The 13,200-nt window shown below is 45.2% G+C and overlaps 1 pseudogene; it reads right to left on the minus strand.

Annotated features, from left to right (window-relative positions):
• Positions 1-3,440: 3,440 nt before the first annotated feature.
• Positions 3,441-13,200, minus strand: part of LOC147111035 (monocarboxylate transporter 2-like) — a 119,470-nt pseudogene continuing 109,710 nt past the window's right edge.

Below are 13,200 nucleotides of genomic sequence, written 5' to 3' on the forward strand. Positions count from 1 at the left end.
ATCTTATGCTATCTCTAATTTCCCTTGTTAGCCACGGTTGAGTCACCTTTTTTGTTTTATTTTTATGCCAAACTGAGATGAACAAATTCTGTAGCTCATCCATTCGGTCTTTGAATGTTTGCCATTGCCTATCCACCGTCAACCCTTTGAGCGCCATTCCCCACTCAATCCTACCCAACTCACTCCTCAGACCATCGTAGTTTCCTTTATTTAGTACTGGCAGTGACCACACCTGTATATAAGCCTTGAGCATGTCTCTGTACTGTTAGTCTTTAGGCTACCCTCCTCCAGTAAACACCTGTTGATTGTTAAGTTACAGCCTCCATCTAGTTATTGGAAAACATCATACTTTAAGAATCACGGATTCAACAGTTGTATTTCACTTTATGCATTTCCTCATCTCTTCTACACACCCATCTTGTTATCTTGTTTCTTTCTGACCTGATTTGTGTTGTACTCGTCTCTTTTTCTTTTCTTTAAACTTCCACTGATGACTATCCGAATGTCAGTTTAATGTGTCACATTGTCTTGGCAACAGATCCATTCGCAATGGTGCTCACCAGAGACAAAAAGACTTCCATAAAAAAGTTTTAACACTAACACGTCGCCCATTGTGATATGACATTCGTACCACTCATGGACACAAGTGGTAACTTTTAAGCTATAGATAAATACAAGACCTCCCACACATCACACTGTTCAACAGACATGTTTATCATTCATGACTTAGTGCATGTGTGTTATGAGGTTAGTTCCACTTCTACCAAAGTTACATTACATTAGGACCCATGTGGTGAGCAAATCTAAACCCTACAGCTATTACAGAAACTTGTTAGCCAGCAATGGAATACACCTTCATCCAAGTTTTATTTATTATTCCTAAACTATAAGCTTTAGCATTTATATTCTGTGAATATAGCTTAATTATTATCAGTAAATTGTAACATCTCTGGGTCATATGGAAAATCACTTGACAAATCCTGCAAAATTCAGCTGTCCTCTTTTTTTTACCCTCGGATATTACAAACTCTCCAGTATGAACGGGTAAGTGAATCTTTCAGTTTTGATTCTTTGAATATCAGTTTTCACAGGTCAGGTGAAAAATACTCTGCAACTGTAAACATCACATTTGGGGCTTGGAAAGACTGAAATATTTTAACAATGGAGGTAATTTTAACCTCCGGGCTGGAAACCCACAGGATCGGGTGGAATTCCGGTTTTACAATATTATAAAATTGGACGGGGTGTAAAACCAGCGTAAACTCGAATCCTGTAGGTTTCTCGACAGGCGGGTTATTGCCCCCAAAGAGAGTAAATGTGGATCAACGGCAGAGGTATAAAAATAGAATTTATCAGATACCAATTTTTAAAACACTCATGCTGCATCCTTATCAATGTTCACTGTCATTATTTTTGGTGCCGCGCGGCCCCTTTATGGGGCTGCAAGGGCCATTCAAAATACTGCGCATGCGTGGTTATTGCATTGAAAAGCCAGCAAGCCGGAACGCGGGATCCCTGCAGTACTGCACAGCTTAAAGGGATCATTGATCCTTATGTGTCTATTGTGATGCAGGCATTAACCCATTTATTTAAAAGAGTTAATACCAATATAAAAATCACATATACTGGAATGGAGAATGAGTGCTTTAAGCATTCTGAAGTGAACTTCATCAGCTGGAATTTTTACCCTATTGTGTCTCTTTAAATCTCGGTCTGGAGGTACGCTGTTGTGTGCTACTGCGAATCGTATGGAGCAAAACAGCTAGAAACTACCAACAGTGATCTTCAAAATATGTTGATTATTATGGGGCTCTACTGTTCCTTCATATAATATAGTGACTGTTGATGAAATGGATAATAGTGATGTAGGGGGGCATCTTTTACCTGATTTACGGTAATTTACCTTCCTTTACCTGGTTTACGGTAATTTACCTGGTCAAGCAGCCTTTTTTTCCACTGCACTGAGACCAATAAAAAACAGCGGTTTCGAATCGCTAAACCCACCCTTCCAGTTCTGACTGGAGGAACTTATAATTAATGATATATTAAAGCGGACAAAATGGTTTGGATGCGAGAAAATCAAACTTTATTAACTAAAGAAAACTACACCACACGAGCAAAGCAATAAAGAAACTACACCACACGATCAATGTAAAATTTCTTAACAGGGGAAGGCAGACGGCAAAAACGAGGGATAAATGGCTACAATGTAAGTCTTACAATCTTAGCAATTTCCCTTAAATTACCACCCCTCTAACTCCTTACTAGATTGCCTTGCTGAGGAGTCAGAAACCTGCTCACCTGTGGTCCAAAGAGAGAGAAGAGCTCACCTGCAGTCCAAGGGAAATAAGAGAGAGATGCTTCTGAGAAGCTATCTTTATATCCTGGGAGCTCCTGCTGTTTTGGCGCTGAAAAGGTCTGTGTGCAAATTCGCGCCAAAAAGTTCGAATACACAAGAGAAAGGCCATGATTGGCTGATTCAAACGGGCTATTTCCCAGAGGCCAAACTGCTCCCATTGTCTGGAATGGGTGATTCAAACCCATTCAGTTTAAACTGTTCCCTTCCTCAGTTTGAGTGTCTTTTTTTCATTGTGTGCTGGGCTTTGAATGGAGTTGGATTACTGTGTAAACAGCTTGGGAGGCTATTGTAAACAAAGCCATTTCCTGTGGACAGCTTTAAGTGGTTTGATCAGTTTCTGTAAACACATCGATTGTATTGGCAGGGCGGGGGAACTCCCCCCCCCCAACTGGACCCGCCCATGCTACAGGGTGACTGACAGCCCGGCTCCATTCAAATGTTAACAGAAACCCCCCTTTGATTGGCAGGTCTTTATCACAGACACATTTACAAGCTGCTATTTTCTCCTGCCATGCGGTCCGACAGCCATTTTAAGCCCTGGAATATTAAAACAGTCCAAAACTCCATCTTTTAATAAAATGATTTCCTCTCAAAGTGTGCGATTTTCACACAGTTCTTTGATTCCAGTGTCCAAGTGCCGCTCTGCCTATGAGCTTTTCAATGCAGTCTTTTTGCAGTTCTGGGTATGTTTTAAAGCATTGTCCAACCCAGAGACAATTTAAATCACACAATTCTTCGTATTAATGTTTCCCGATCTTCGGTGCTGAGGGGATTTTTGCGAACCCCTACATTGGAATGCATTTATTGGGCAGCAACCTTGTATTATTGCAATTTTACAGTTAGGAAAAGGATAGTAGCATTAAAAACTCTGGCAAACTAGTTTCAAATTAATTTCTTTCTGGACTGCTGAAAGGTAGTTTGTCACTATCCTTTGGCTGGCCTGTTTCTTGTTCTTCCTGCTCAGTCTCCTCCATCTCTGTTGCTTTTGCTGTCAACTGAAGAGGTTCAGGTTTCTCTTCATCTCTTTCTTCATCACTCTTACCATTTTTTCTTTCCACATTCTTCAAATAAGTTGTATCCTTCATTTCAACTCCTTTTTCTTGCTGTTGCTTTGCCTCTCTTTTAGGAGCCAATAGTTAATATAGTTCAAGATGAAACGGTAAATGCCAACAAACATCATGAGATCTCCACAGGCATAGTACATGTACTTGTACTCTCCAAAGATATCCACAATAGCTCCTGGCAACAAAGAGACAGGGAATAACAACAGAAAATGCTGGAAAAACTCAGCAAGTCAGGCAACATCCGTGGAGAGAAATTTGAGTTGACGTTTCGGGTTTGACCCTTCTTCAAAACTGGAGAGAAAAGGAACTAGATCGAAGGTAGGGCTGCGATCGGACAAAAGAATAAAAGAACCAAAAGAAGTAAAAGAGATTAGAAGCTAGACGAGATGGTAATAGGCTGTGATTAGGTGTAAAGTGTACTGGCAGGGCAAAAGATAGCTGCCAGGTGTGAGAGAGAAACAAAAGGAAAGGGGGGGGGGGAAAGGAAAGGAGTGGAAAAATATAAGTGAAAATGAAATAGGGGCCGAGGTTATGATCTGAAATTGTTGAACTCGATATTGAGACCGGAAGGCTGCAGACTGCCTAATCGGAAGATGAGGTGCTGTTCCTCGAGTTTACGTTGAGCTTCCGTGGAACAGTACAAGAGGCCAAGGACGGTGAGGTCCGAGTGGGAATGGAGCGGTGAATTGAAATGACAGGCGACCGGAAGCTCGGGGTCACCCTTACGGACTGAACGGAGGTGTTCCGCAAAGCGGTCACCCAATCTGCGTTTGGTCTCCCCAATGTAGAGGAGACCGCATCGTGAGCAGCGAATACAGTATACTAGATTGCGAGAAGTACAAGTAAATCGCTGTTTCACCTGGAAGGGGTGTTTGGGGCCCTGGACAGTGGGGAGGGGGGAGGTATAGGGGCAGGTGTTACATCTCCTCCGCTTGCACGGGAAGGTGCCAGGCGAAGGGGAAGGGCTGTTTGGGGTGATAGAGGAGTGGACTAGGGTGTCTCGGAGAGAGCGGTCCCTGCGGAATGCTGAAAGGGGAGGGGAGGGGAAGATACGTTTGGTGGTGGGATCACTTTGGAGGTAGCGGAAATGCCGGAGGATGATCCGTTGAATGTGGAGGCTGGTGGGGTGAAAGGTGAGGACAAGGGGAACCCTATCGTGGTTCCGGGAGGGAGGGGCAGGGGTGAGGGCAGAGGTGCGGGAGATAGAACTGACACGGTCGAGGGCAGTGTCAACCACGGTAGAGGGGAATCCTCGGTTGCGGAAAAAGGAAGACATGTCTGAAGCACTGGTGTGGAAGGTGGCATCGTCGGAGCAGATACGGCGGAGGCGGAGAAACTGGGAGAATGGAATAGAGTCCTTACAGGAAGCGGGGTGGGAGGAAGTGTAGTCCAGGTAGCTGTGGGAGTCAGTGGGCTTGTAGTAAATATTGGTCGATAACCTATCCCCAGAGATGGAGACGGAGAAGTCGAGGAAGGGAAGGGAAGAGTCAGAGATGGACCATGTGAAGGTGAGGGAAGGGTGGAAATTGGAGGCAAAGTGAATGAAATTGTCAAGTTCGGGGCGAGAGCAGGAAACGGCACCGATACAGTCATCAATGTATCGGAAAAAGAGGTGACTAATGTTGCAGGGAATTGGTCTACAGCTACTAGCATAGATCTTAACCTGGAGTACTTTATGGAAGGCAGTTAGCAGTATCAGCAAATTGCTCATTCAAGATATCAGATGGAAATTTATTGGAAAAAAAGCTTGCAATCTAAAATAATGTCCTTTAGAGTGAGACTAGACATGGCTCATCAAAGCTAATGTTCCACTTATACATTCATTGGGAAACTTAGTCCTTAGATCCTAAGAGCTTTGCCAACATCCTGATTTATGAATTTACAGCTCTGGGAGACTACAGGGCACACTGTACATTAAGGATTTATTTGAAGTCCGTCTGATGATGTGTGAAGATTCGTTTTTGGGGGGGATGAATTTGAACAGGAAAGAATTTCATGTAAAGTTACATCATATTTGGATAGTAAATATGTAATATTCAGCATTCATCTGAAGCATTTTATACCAGTAACTGAAGTACGTAGCACCATCTGGGCAGGAAGAAGTGCAGCAAGAGGAGGAGGAGCAGCATCGACTATCAGTGCCTCTCGCCGCCTGAGCTCTCAGAGAGCAGCTCATTGAAGAGCACTTCACCTAAACCACCCCTCGCATCCCCAATACACCAACAGTCCTGCAATCCTTATCACCACCATCCTTACTATCACCATTTGATTGCCTTCCTTCAGTCCAGCCTCATGAGAATTACTTTCAATTCACTACGAATATAAACACTGGTCACCCCGCCCCAATCCCGCCTCCATTAAAACCGGAAGTGGGCGGGTTCGAGGCGGGTTTGAAATTTAAAATTTTTTAACTTCTCACCCAACCCAAACCCACCTGTTCTTGGGAGTTAAAATTATTACCATGGAAACTCAGATGTGGCAACATGGGGCAACTAGATTTAAGATATTTTTAGTATGACAACACAAGCATTTAGTATGAATATTAGCACTAAGATGAATTAAAGTATTTAATTCCAGAGACTCTTTTGGAAGTCAAGTAGAGGTGGTAGAGGAGAACTTCAGTAAGTAGTGCATCTGTCTGATCAGAAAATGGAACACAATGTAGTGAGACTCTTCCTTGATGCAATTGAAACTCCTTTATTAGGCCTTATTAAGAGTGTTTAACTCCATACTAATAACAAGGCTGAGAAACAGTCACCATTATAAGCTTCATTGCCCCAGTGTTGCTGTTTCAATACTGAATTCAAATTTTGGAACTTTAAAACAGAACTCAAACTCAATGTCTGAAGAAACCCAAATTCAGCAGAGAATGGATTGGAATGGATTTGGATTAATTTAGACACCGGATTGCGGCTATTCAAAATTCAGACAGTCTGGCCAGGATTTTCATTGGGCCGTGGAGGCGTGATTGGAGGCGTGCAGGGGGTTACAATTGTGAAAACTGGCGGTCGGGACCCCCCCCGGCCTGGTTCCCGACTCCGAGCAAATTTAACTCAGTCGTGTCTAATGGTCCCGACTCCATCCCGCTTCCAACAGGCGGGATAGGTCGTTAAGGCCCTTAACAAGCACTGACTAGCCTTTATATCCTATTTTGAAAGGCCCTTGTGAATTTAACCCTTTTCCCACGTGAAACACGCCTGGTGGGAAAAACGATGGTGAAACCTGGCGGGAGCACTATTGGATTGCTGACTATCAGCTGCAGGTCAACCATTAAAGAGGAGATTTGATCAGCCATCATTTGCAGGTGGTAGGACTTTGTTGTCTCAGGTCTGGGGGAACTTTTAGAAGGTATAACCACACCTGTGGAAGTTTGGAGCCTGACACCCATCTCCAGTGTGACCTCCTGGGAAACCCCTCTCGCCACCCTCACTGAGCGCTTCCTCAACTGAGGCATATACCAGAAGCATGGGAGCCATTTATTTCCTTCCATTCTGGGCATTAGATGAGCTCGAGCACCAGCTGCGGCACCAGCAGAACCAGGAGCAACAGCAGCACCAACAGCAGCAGCAGCAACAGGAGCGCCAGGCTGACGCTCACCCACCTGAAGCTGCACAGGCCAGAAGGGGCCAGTGCTTGGAAGCCCGTCAGCGCAGGAGATACCCCCCAAACAGGATCTACAGACACAGGGTCAGCCACCTCAACATGTCTGAGCAGCAGTGCCAAAGGCGGCTCCGACTTTCGCGAGAGGTAGTGAGTGACATCTGCACAATGCTGCAACAAAGTGAGAATGAAGGAGTGAGTGTAGAGATTCCATAGCATCGATACTTAGAAGGAGACAAAGCTGGAGTGAGGTGGCAAGACCAAGGGCCCGCCCTGTGTGTTGTCAGTTGTTTGCAAAGCATCAGAGTGATAGGGAGTGTGAGGGCTGCATAGTCGAATAGTTATGTGAATGTGACCATAGAGAGAAAGGGAATGGGTAAGGGTGCATGGATGTCAGTGTCAAGTGGGATGTGGAGGAAGAGATTGCTGAAGCTGAGTGCTGGTGAGGAAAGGCAATGGGGATCAGATTGAGGGTGATGGGAAAATCATACTCACTTTTCCAGTGCGGAGAAGGTCATGAAATCTCTTGCGGCACTGAATCCAAGTTCTGCAGGTGACTCCCAAGGAGTTGACCTCCTCAGCCACCTGCATCAACACTGCCTTGGTCTGCTTGGGAGGCCTCTTCCTCCCTGTAGAAGGGAAGAGCACCTCCCTGTTGGCTGCAGCCCCATCTACTAAAGCCTGCAGCCCCATCTACTAAAGCCTGCAAGGCCACCTTGTCAAAACGAGGAGCTGATTTGGGTCTCCCGCTGCTCATGGTGCCTCCAGATCCTTCTCACTCCACAGTCAAAAAGCTTGGCAGTCTGCAGAAGAAGCAAGGCTTGCTGTAGACCTTAAATGCAGCAGCAGTGATGACGTCATTGGAGGCAACTTTCAGTCAGGAGAAACTCATTTGCCAAGGGTTCCCGCACATTGGAAATCAATTGGACAATTAAGTTAAAATTGCATCAATCTCCCACATCCATTTAGATTCGTGTGGATAACACGAAATGCGGATTACACGACACCAACCCGCACCTGAATGAAAATCCAGCCCACTGAGTCAAAGCTGGTTTGTAACCAATCCTAGACCACTATAGAATTGAATGCTTATCCAGCAGAATCTCAGAGCAATCAGCTATATCTTCCTTTCACCACCTCCAAAACAAAATCGCTAGGAAAATAGGATGCACAGCTTCCAGTAGACCAGCAAAGAATTGAATGCAGATCTCAACTGGACAACCAGGGAATTAGATTATCATGGAATAAGATACACATCCTACTATTTCTGTAGACTGTCAGGAATTTGGACAGAAGGCTATCGTCTAGGTCAACACTGAAAACAACCATGTCCATGTAACCATCACCGCCATAAAAAAAAACATAATCAACACAGCCACTGCAGACAAAGGGCACTGTGGACAATTCCTTGCTTCGCAAAAATATAAACACTTGGGAAGGAAAAAGTACACAATGGCACCACTGAACCTCAGAGGTCTGAATACGACTATCATTCCAATACCGTATTACCCCAGGTCAGACCACATTTAATATGGTACTCATTCTAAATAGCTTAGACTGAGCAACTGCAACAAGATGAACTCACTTCATGAAACTCTTACGACTATTGAATATAAGAGCAAAGAAATAAAAACAGTTCAAAAGATTGGCGAGTACTTAACATACAACCATGAAAAATGGAAAGAGATAGCACCTCTTATGTTTTGATTTTAGAATGTTTTAAGTAATGTATCAGTAACAGCCCCTCTCTGGAAAATCCTGCAACCCAGAAAAGTTGGTTAAGGTTTCTACAAAAGTAATGGCACAAAAAGCAAACAAACAAATCTATATCTCAACCAAAGGCAGACTGTACATGAAAGTCAGAATGGATCTGTGCTCGCATATTTTCAAAATAATTTGATATTGCACCATATATCAAAAGAACCTTTTATGAACCCAGGAGATGAAAAGTCCAGGCGGAACATAAGCAACATTAGATCACATGTAGCTTTGAAAGCCAAGTCCATCCTGTGCCATTCATTTCATTTCTGTTTATACATACACAAATATACCTTGACTCTGTCAATCTGCTTCCTTTTCAAATTCATAAAATGTTAATGGGAACATACTTTTGCAAATGGGAATTGTATTTGAAAGTACTCAAAGCCATCTGCCTGAAGGAGAGCACGTATTATACTAATGAATAGCTGGCATGCAAAGCCAGGACACCAGGTATGCTTTAGGCAGATTGAAGTGCAGAAATTGAACTCTTATTAAATTTAATCTTTAATGTAAACTCAGCAGAGGTTTAATAACTACTTTTTGCCATGACTGCACCACAGTTTCATTTGCAACCTCATCAATGTAGCAATAATTGACCAATTTAAATGCAGGCTTTACCACTGCTGTAAAGAGGAATAGCACAGGCACACAAGTGGAAATTATGAACAGATGCTGGTTCGATAAAGTTGAGCTTTTTAAAAAGCTGAAAGGCAAGTGTTGCTGTTCCTGCCAACAAATGACAAGATGACAACTGTAACTAGGAACTTTTTGAATGTTATTGTAGCTCTTTCCCAGAGACTAGTGTAGGCCAGAAATATCTACAACATAAAGTACACAACTTCTTGTTTGCATTTCTGCAAGTGATTAATTCCAGTTAAAAAAGACACCGCATTTTATTGTAGGAGTCTTAGGCCTAGAAATTCAGTTTGGGGCGCCCAGCTCGGCTGGGCGCCGGAATTACCGCTGCGCGCGGAGCCACTTGCGCCAGCGGGATATTCAGTTTCAGCGCCCCAAGTGGAAGCCGGCCGCTAAACAAGGGTTTCGGCGCCTCGCTTGGGGCGCTGAAACTGAATATCGGCGCGCAAAGTGCCGCAGCGCCACCCGCTGCGGCACGGCAGCCTGCGGTACTGCAGGCCTTCCTCCCACTCTTAAGGGGGAGGTGCCTGCAACAGCGCGATCCCCACTCGCGAGTGCCGGCAAATGAGCCCGGCACCAAGGAGAAGTGCCGGCCTCTCGGGAAACAGCCGGCAATGCCGCGGGGGGGGGGGGGTGTAGGAGGCCGGGGACGGAGGTGCGGGCAGGCGGCCGCCGAAAAAGCGGCCGACCGCACCTCCACCTTAACTCGCCCCACTACCGCCACAGGTAGGCCGCTGTTTGCGGCCGGCGCGGAGGAGGCGGCTGCGACCAAATATGGCCAGCGGGGCGCTGCGCACACCGATGACATCATCGGTGGCGGCGCAGCGCTACAGGCTAACGCCGCCATTAGCGCCCCGCTAAATATCGCGGTGGTTGTGGCCAGAGGCGCAAAAGCCCTCTTTGGGTGCAAACTGGTGGCGCAGGCCACTGAATTTCTAGGCCTTAATCTTTTGAATCAGCCTATCTGTGTATGTATGTGTATATGTATATAAAACGAAAACACATCAGACAGGGACATTTTCTGGAAAATAAACATCGAATTATCTCAACTGAATTATTCACAGATATGTAACTTTGTTTATACCTCATGGTCTGGTTTCTATTGTATTCTGCATTACACACTTATATTTGTAAATGCTGTAAAATACACTCTGACCATTGTACAATTCCTCTCTATAGTTTCCATACTTTTAAAATCTGAAGCAAAACTTCCCCTTTAAACATAAAACAACAACTTGCATTTATATAGATTTTCATAATTTAAATATTACTTCAGATAATCTGATCAATCAGCTACATTCCGCTAAATTAAGGATTCTACAGCCTAAACATTTAAATTTTACAAACATATCTGTACTTAAATAAGAGTTAATAACATTTGTGTTACCCTTAAACTGTCTCAAAGCCTTCAGTATTTCTATTCCATTCGTGTCATTGGATTGTGCCAAAGTACATTACAGCTATTGAATTGCCTTTGAAGTGTATTCGCTGTTGTTTTGTAGGCGAATGTGTGGCAACCAATTGCACACAGTAAGGTCTCTCAAACAGCAAATGAGATAAAATGACCAGATAATCTGTTTTGGTGGAGTTAGTTGAAGGATGAATGTTAGCCAGAACATCAGGAGAGCGCCTTTGCTCTTCTTCAAATAATGCCTTACTATCTTTTACATCCACCTGAACTTGGTTCAACATTTCATTTGAAAGGTAGCACGTCTGACAATGTACAGTAGTACTCGCTCAGTACCACATTGAAGCATCAACCTAGACCATGTGCTCAAGTACTGGAGTAGTGGCTTGAACCCGTGAGCTTCTAACTCAGAGATGAGAGTGCTACCATTGAGCCAAGCAGACACATACAACAATACATTCCTTATTTGCTTAACAGTATTTGCTTAACAGTACTTCTCTGGGATCAGGAAGACAAGGTTAAAACAGCACACCATCCATTGTCTGACTTTCTGATTTGTACCAATGATTCACATTTTTACTTAATTATAAATTAATGAGGTTATTATTGATCAACTATCTCAAGTTCCAATATGGCTAACTATGAGAAAAAAAACTCTTCTTCGTATGATTTCATTGCACCCATCTCTACAAGGTTCAAATTTATTCAAGTACCAGCTTCCCCAATGGTAACAAAATCATGTAAAGAAATTAACTCTATAGAGTTAGGTTAGCCATAGCTACTTCGACATGTTGGTATTATGGTGTATCAGAGGTCAGTAGTACTGGGAGCTCAGATGGTGACTGTGGAGGGTGGTGCTCTACCCGGCAAGTGGCAGGAGGCCCTCGCCGCAAGTCTTCCGTACCATGTGGAGGGAGGTTGCCCATCAGGTCGCGAGCAGCACTGTGGTCCCCAGGACCCACACACAGTGCAGGAAGAAATTTAATGACCTCACTCGGGTGGTCAGGCTGAGTCAATACCTCAACAAATGCTACATAACACCGTCTGAGCCACAACCTTCACACACTGCCCAAAGCACCACACCCCCAGCACTCACCCACCAACAATCTCTACCTACCAACACTCACACCCACATCTCACAACTTGCACACAATGACAGCTATTCAACAATGGCAGGCACGTCACCCAAACACATTGCTCCACACTCACTCACACACTTTCCTTTCTCTTGCAGGCCAAAGTGACTCACAACAGGAGGGAGCAGGAGCACAAAAGCGGGGGACAAGCCGACATCCAACCACTGTCTGCGCTGGAGAATCGAGTGCTGCAAATTATTGGGCGCCAGGTGGTGGGTGCCATGGCCACCGGTAACATTGACCCCCTTGGGGATAACAACAGTATGTTTATCCCTACTCCTTCTTCTCACATCCCACTTCCCCTTCGCTCCACAAGCCTTTTTGACTTTCCAGCTAATCATGCTGTATGCATGCCTTTCTCCCTTCCTGCCTGCTCCCCTCACCTTAACCCATCTCTTGTGCCTTTATGCTTTCAGATAATCAGCAAGCACCTGAGCAGCCTGTCCCTGAGGGCACCGTAGAGAGCGAGGCGGGAGAAGAGGAGAAGGAAGAACACACCGCATCACTGCATGTCTCACCCGCAGGCACCAGCTCAGATACTGGCACTACCCATTCTTTAGAAGCTAGTATAGTAGCGGGATCTGCACAGGGTGATGCACTGGGATTGAGTGGGCTGCAGCAAGGCCAGGGGGAAAGGGTAGCTCGGGGGCCAGCTCCCTGGAGGGCGAGTTGATGCACAATTTCTGCTGCATAGGACTCAGATGAGGACCTCGATGGGGAGGCCTTTAGAAGAAGGGTGATGAGCGTGCACACAGAGATGATAGGTGCAATGGCAAGGGTGCCCGAGAGCCTGTCAGCAATGGTAAGGAGCATGGAGGAGTCCGCCTCCAATATTGCACAAGTCTCTGCACACACCATGGAGCCCATCATTTCCAGTCTGGAAAGGATGGTGAACTCCCAGAGAGACCGTGGCGACCCAGACCTGATGCCACGTTTGATGGGTATTCTGGCAGCTTCCATTGCAGCACAGGCAGAAACGACACAATGTCTTAGTGCTGTAATGCAGTCTATGGTTGGTGCCATTCAATCTCAGCCTGCTCTCATGCAGTCTCAGCTTGATGCCACACAAGCTCTGACTGCTGCCATTGTGGTTGGGTCGACCACCATTGACCGAGGCTTTCACGGTGTCGCAGCAGGCCAGCAATCTGTGCTCCAACAGATTGGTAGGGATGCTGAGGTGCTGCCCCGGGGGAGTGGCAGTGGGTCAGTGGAGCAGGAACCTGCTGTCCTCTCTCA

Source organism: Somniosus microcephalus, chromosome 11 (assembly GCF_052327205.1).
Source record: "Somniosus microcephalus isolate GS21.2 chromosome 11, FLI_Smic_1.0, whole genome shotgun sequence".
Classification (NCBI taxonomy): Eukaryota; Metazoa; Chordata; class Chondrichthyes; order Squaliformes; family Somniosidae; genus Somniosus; species Somniosus microcephalus.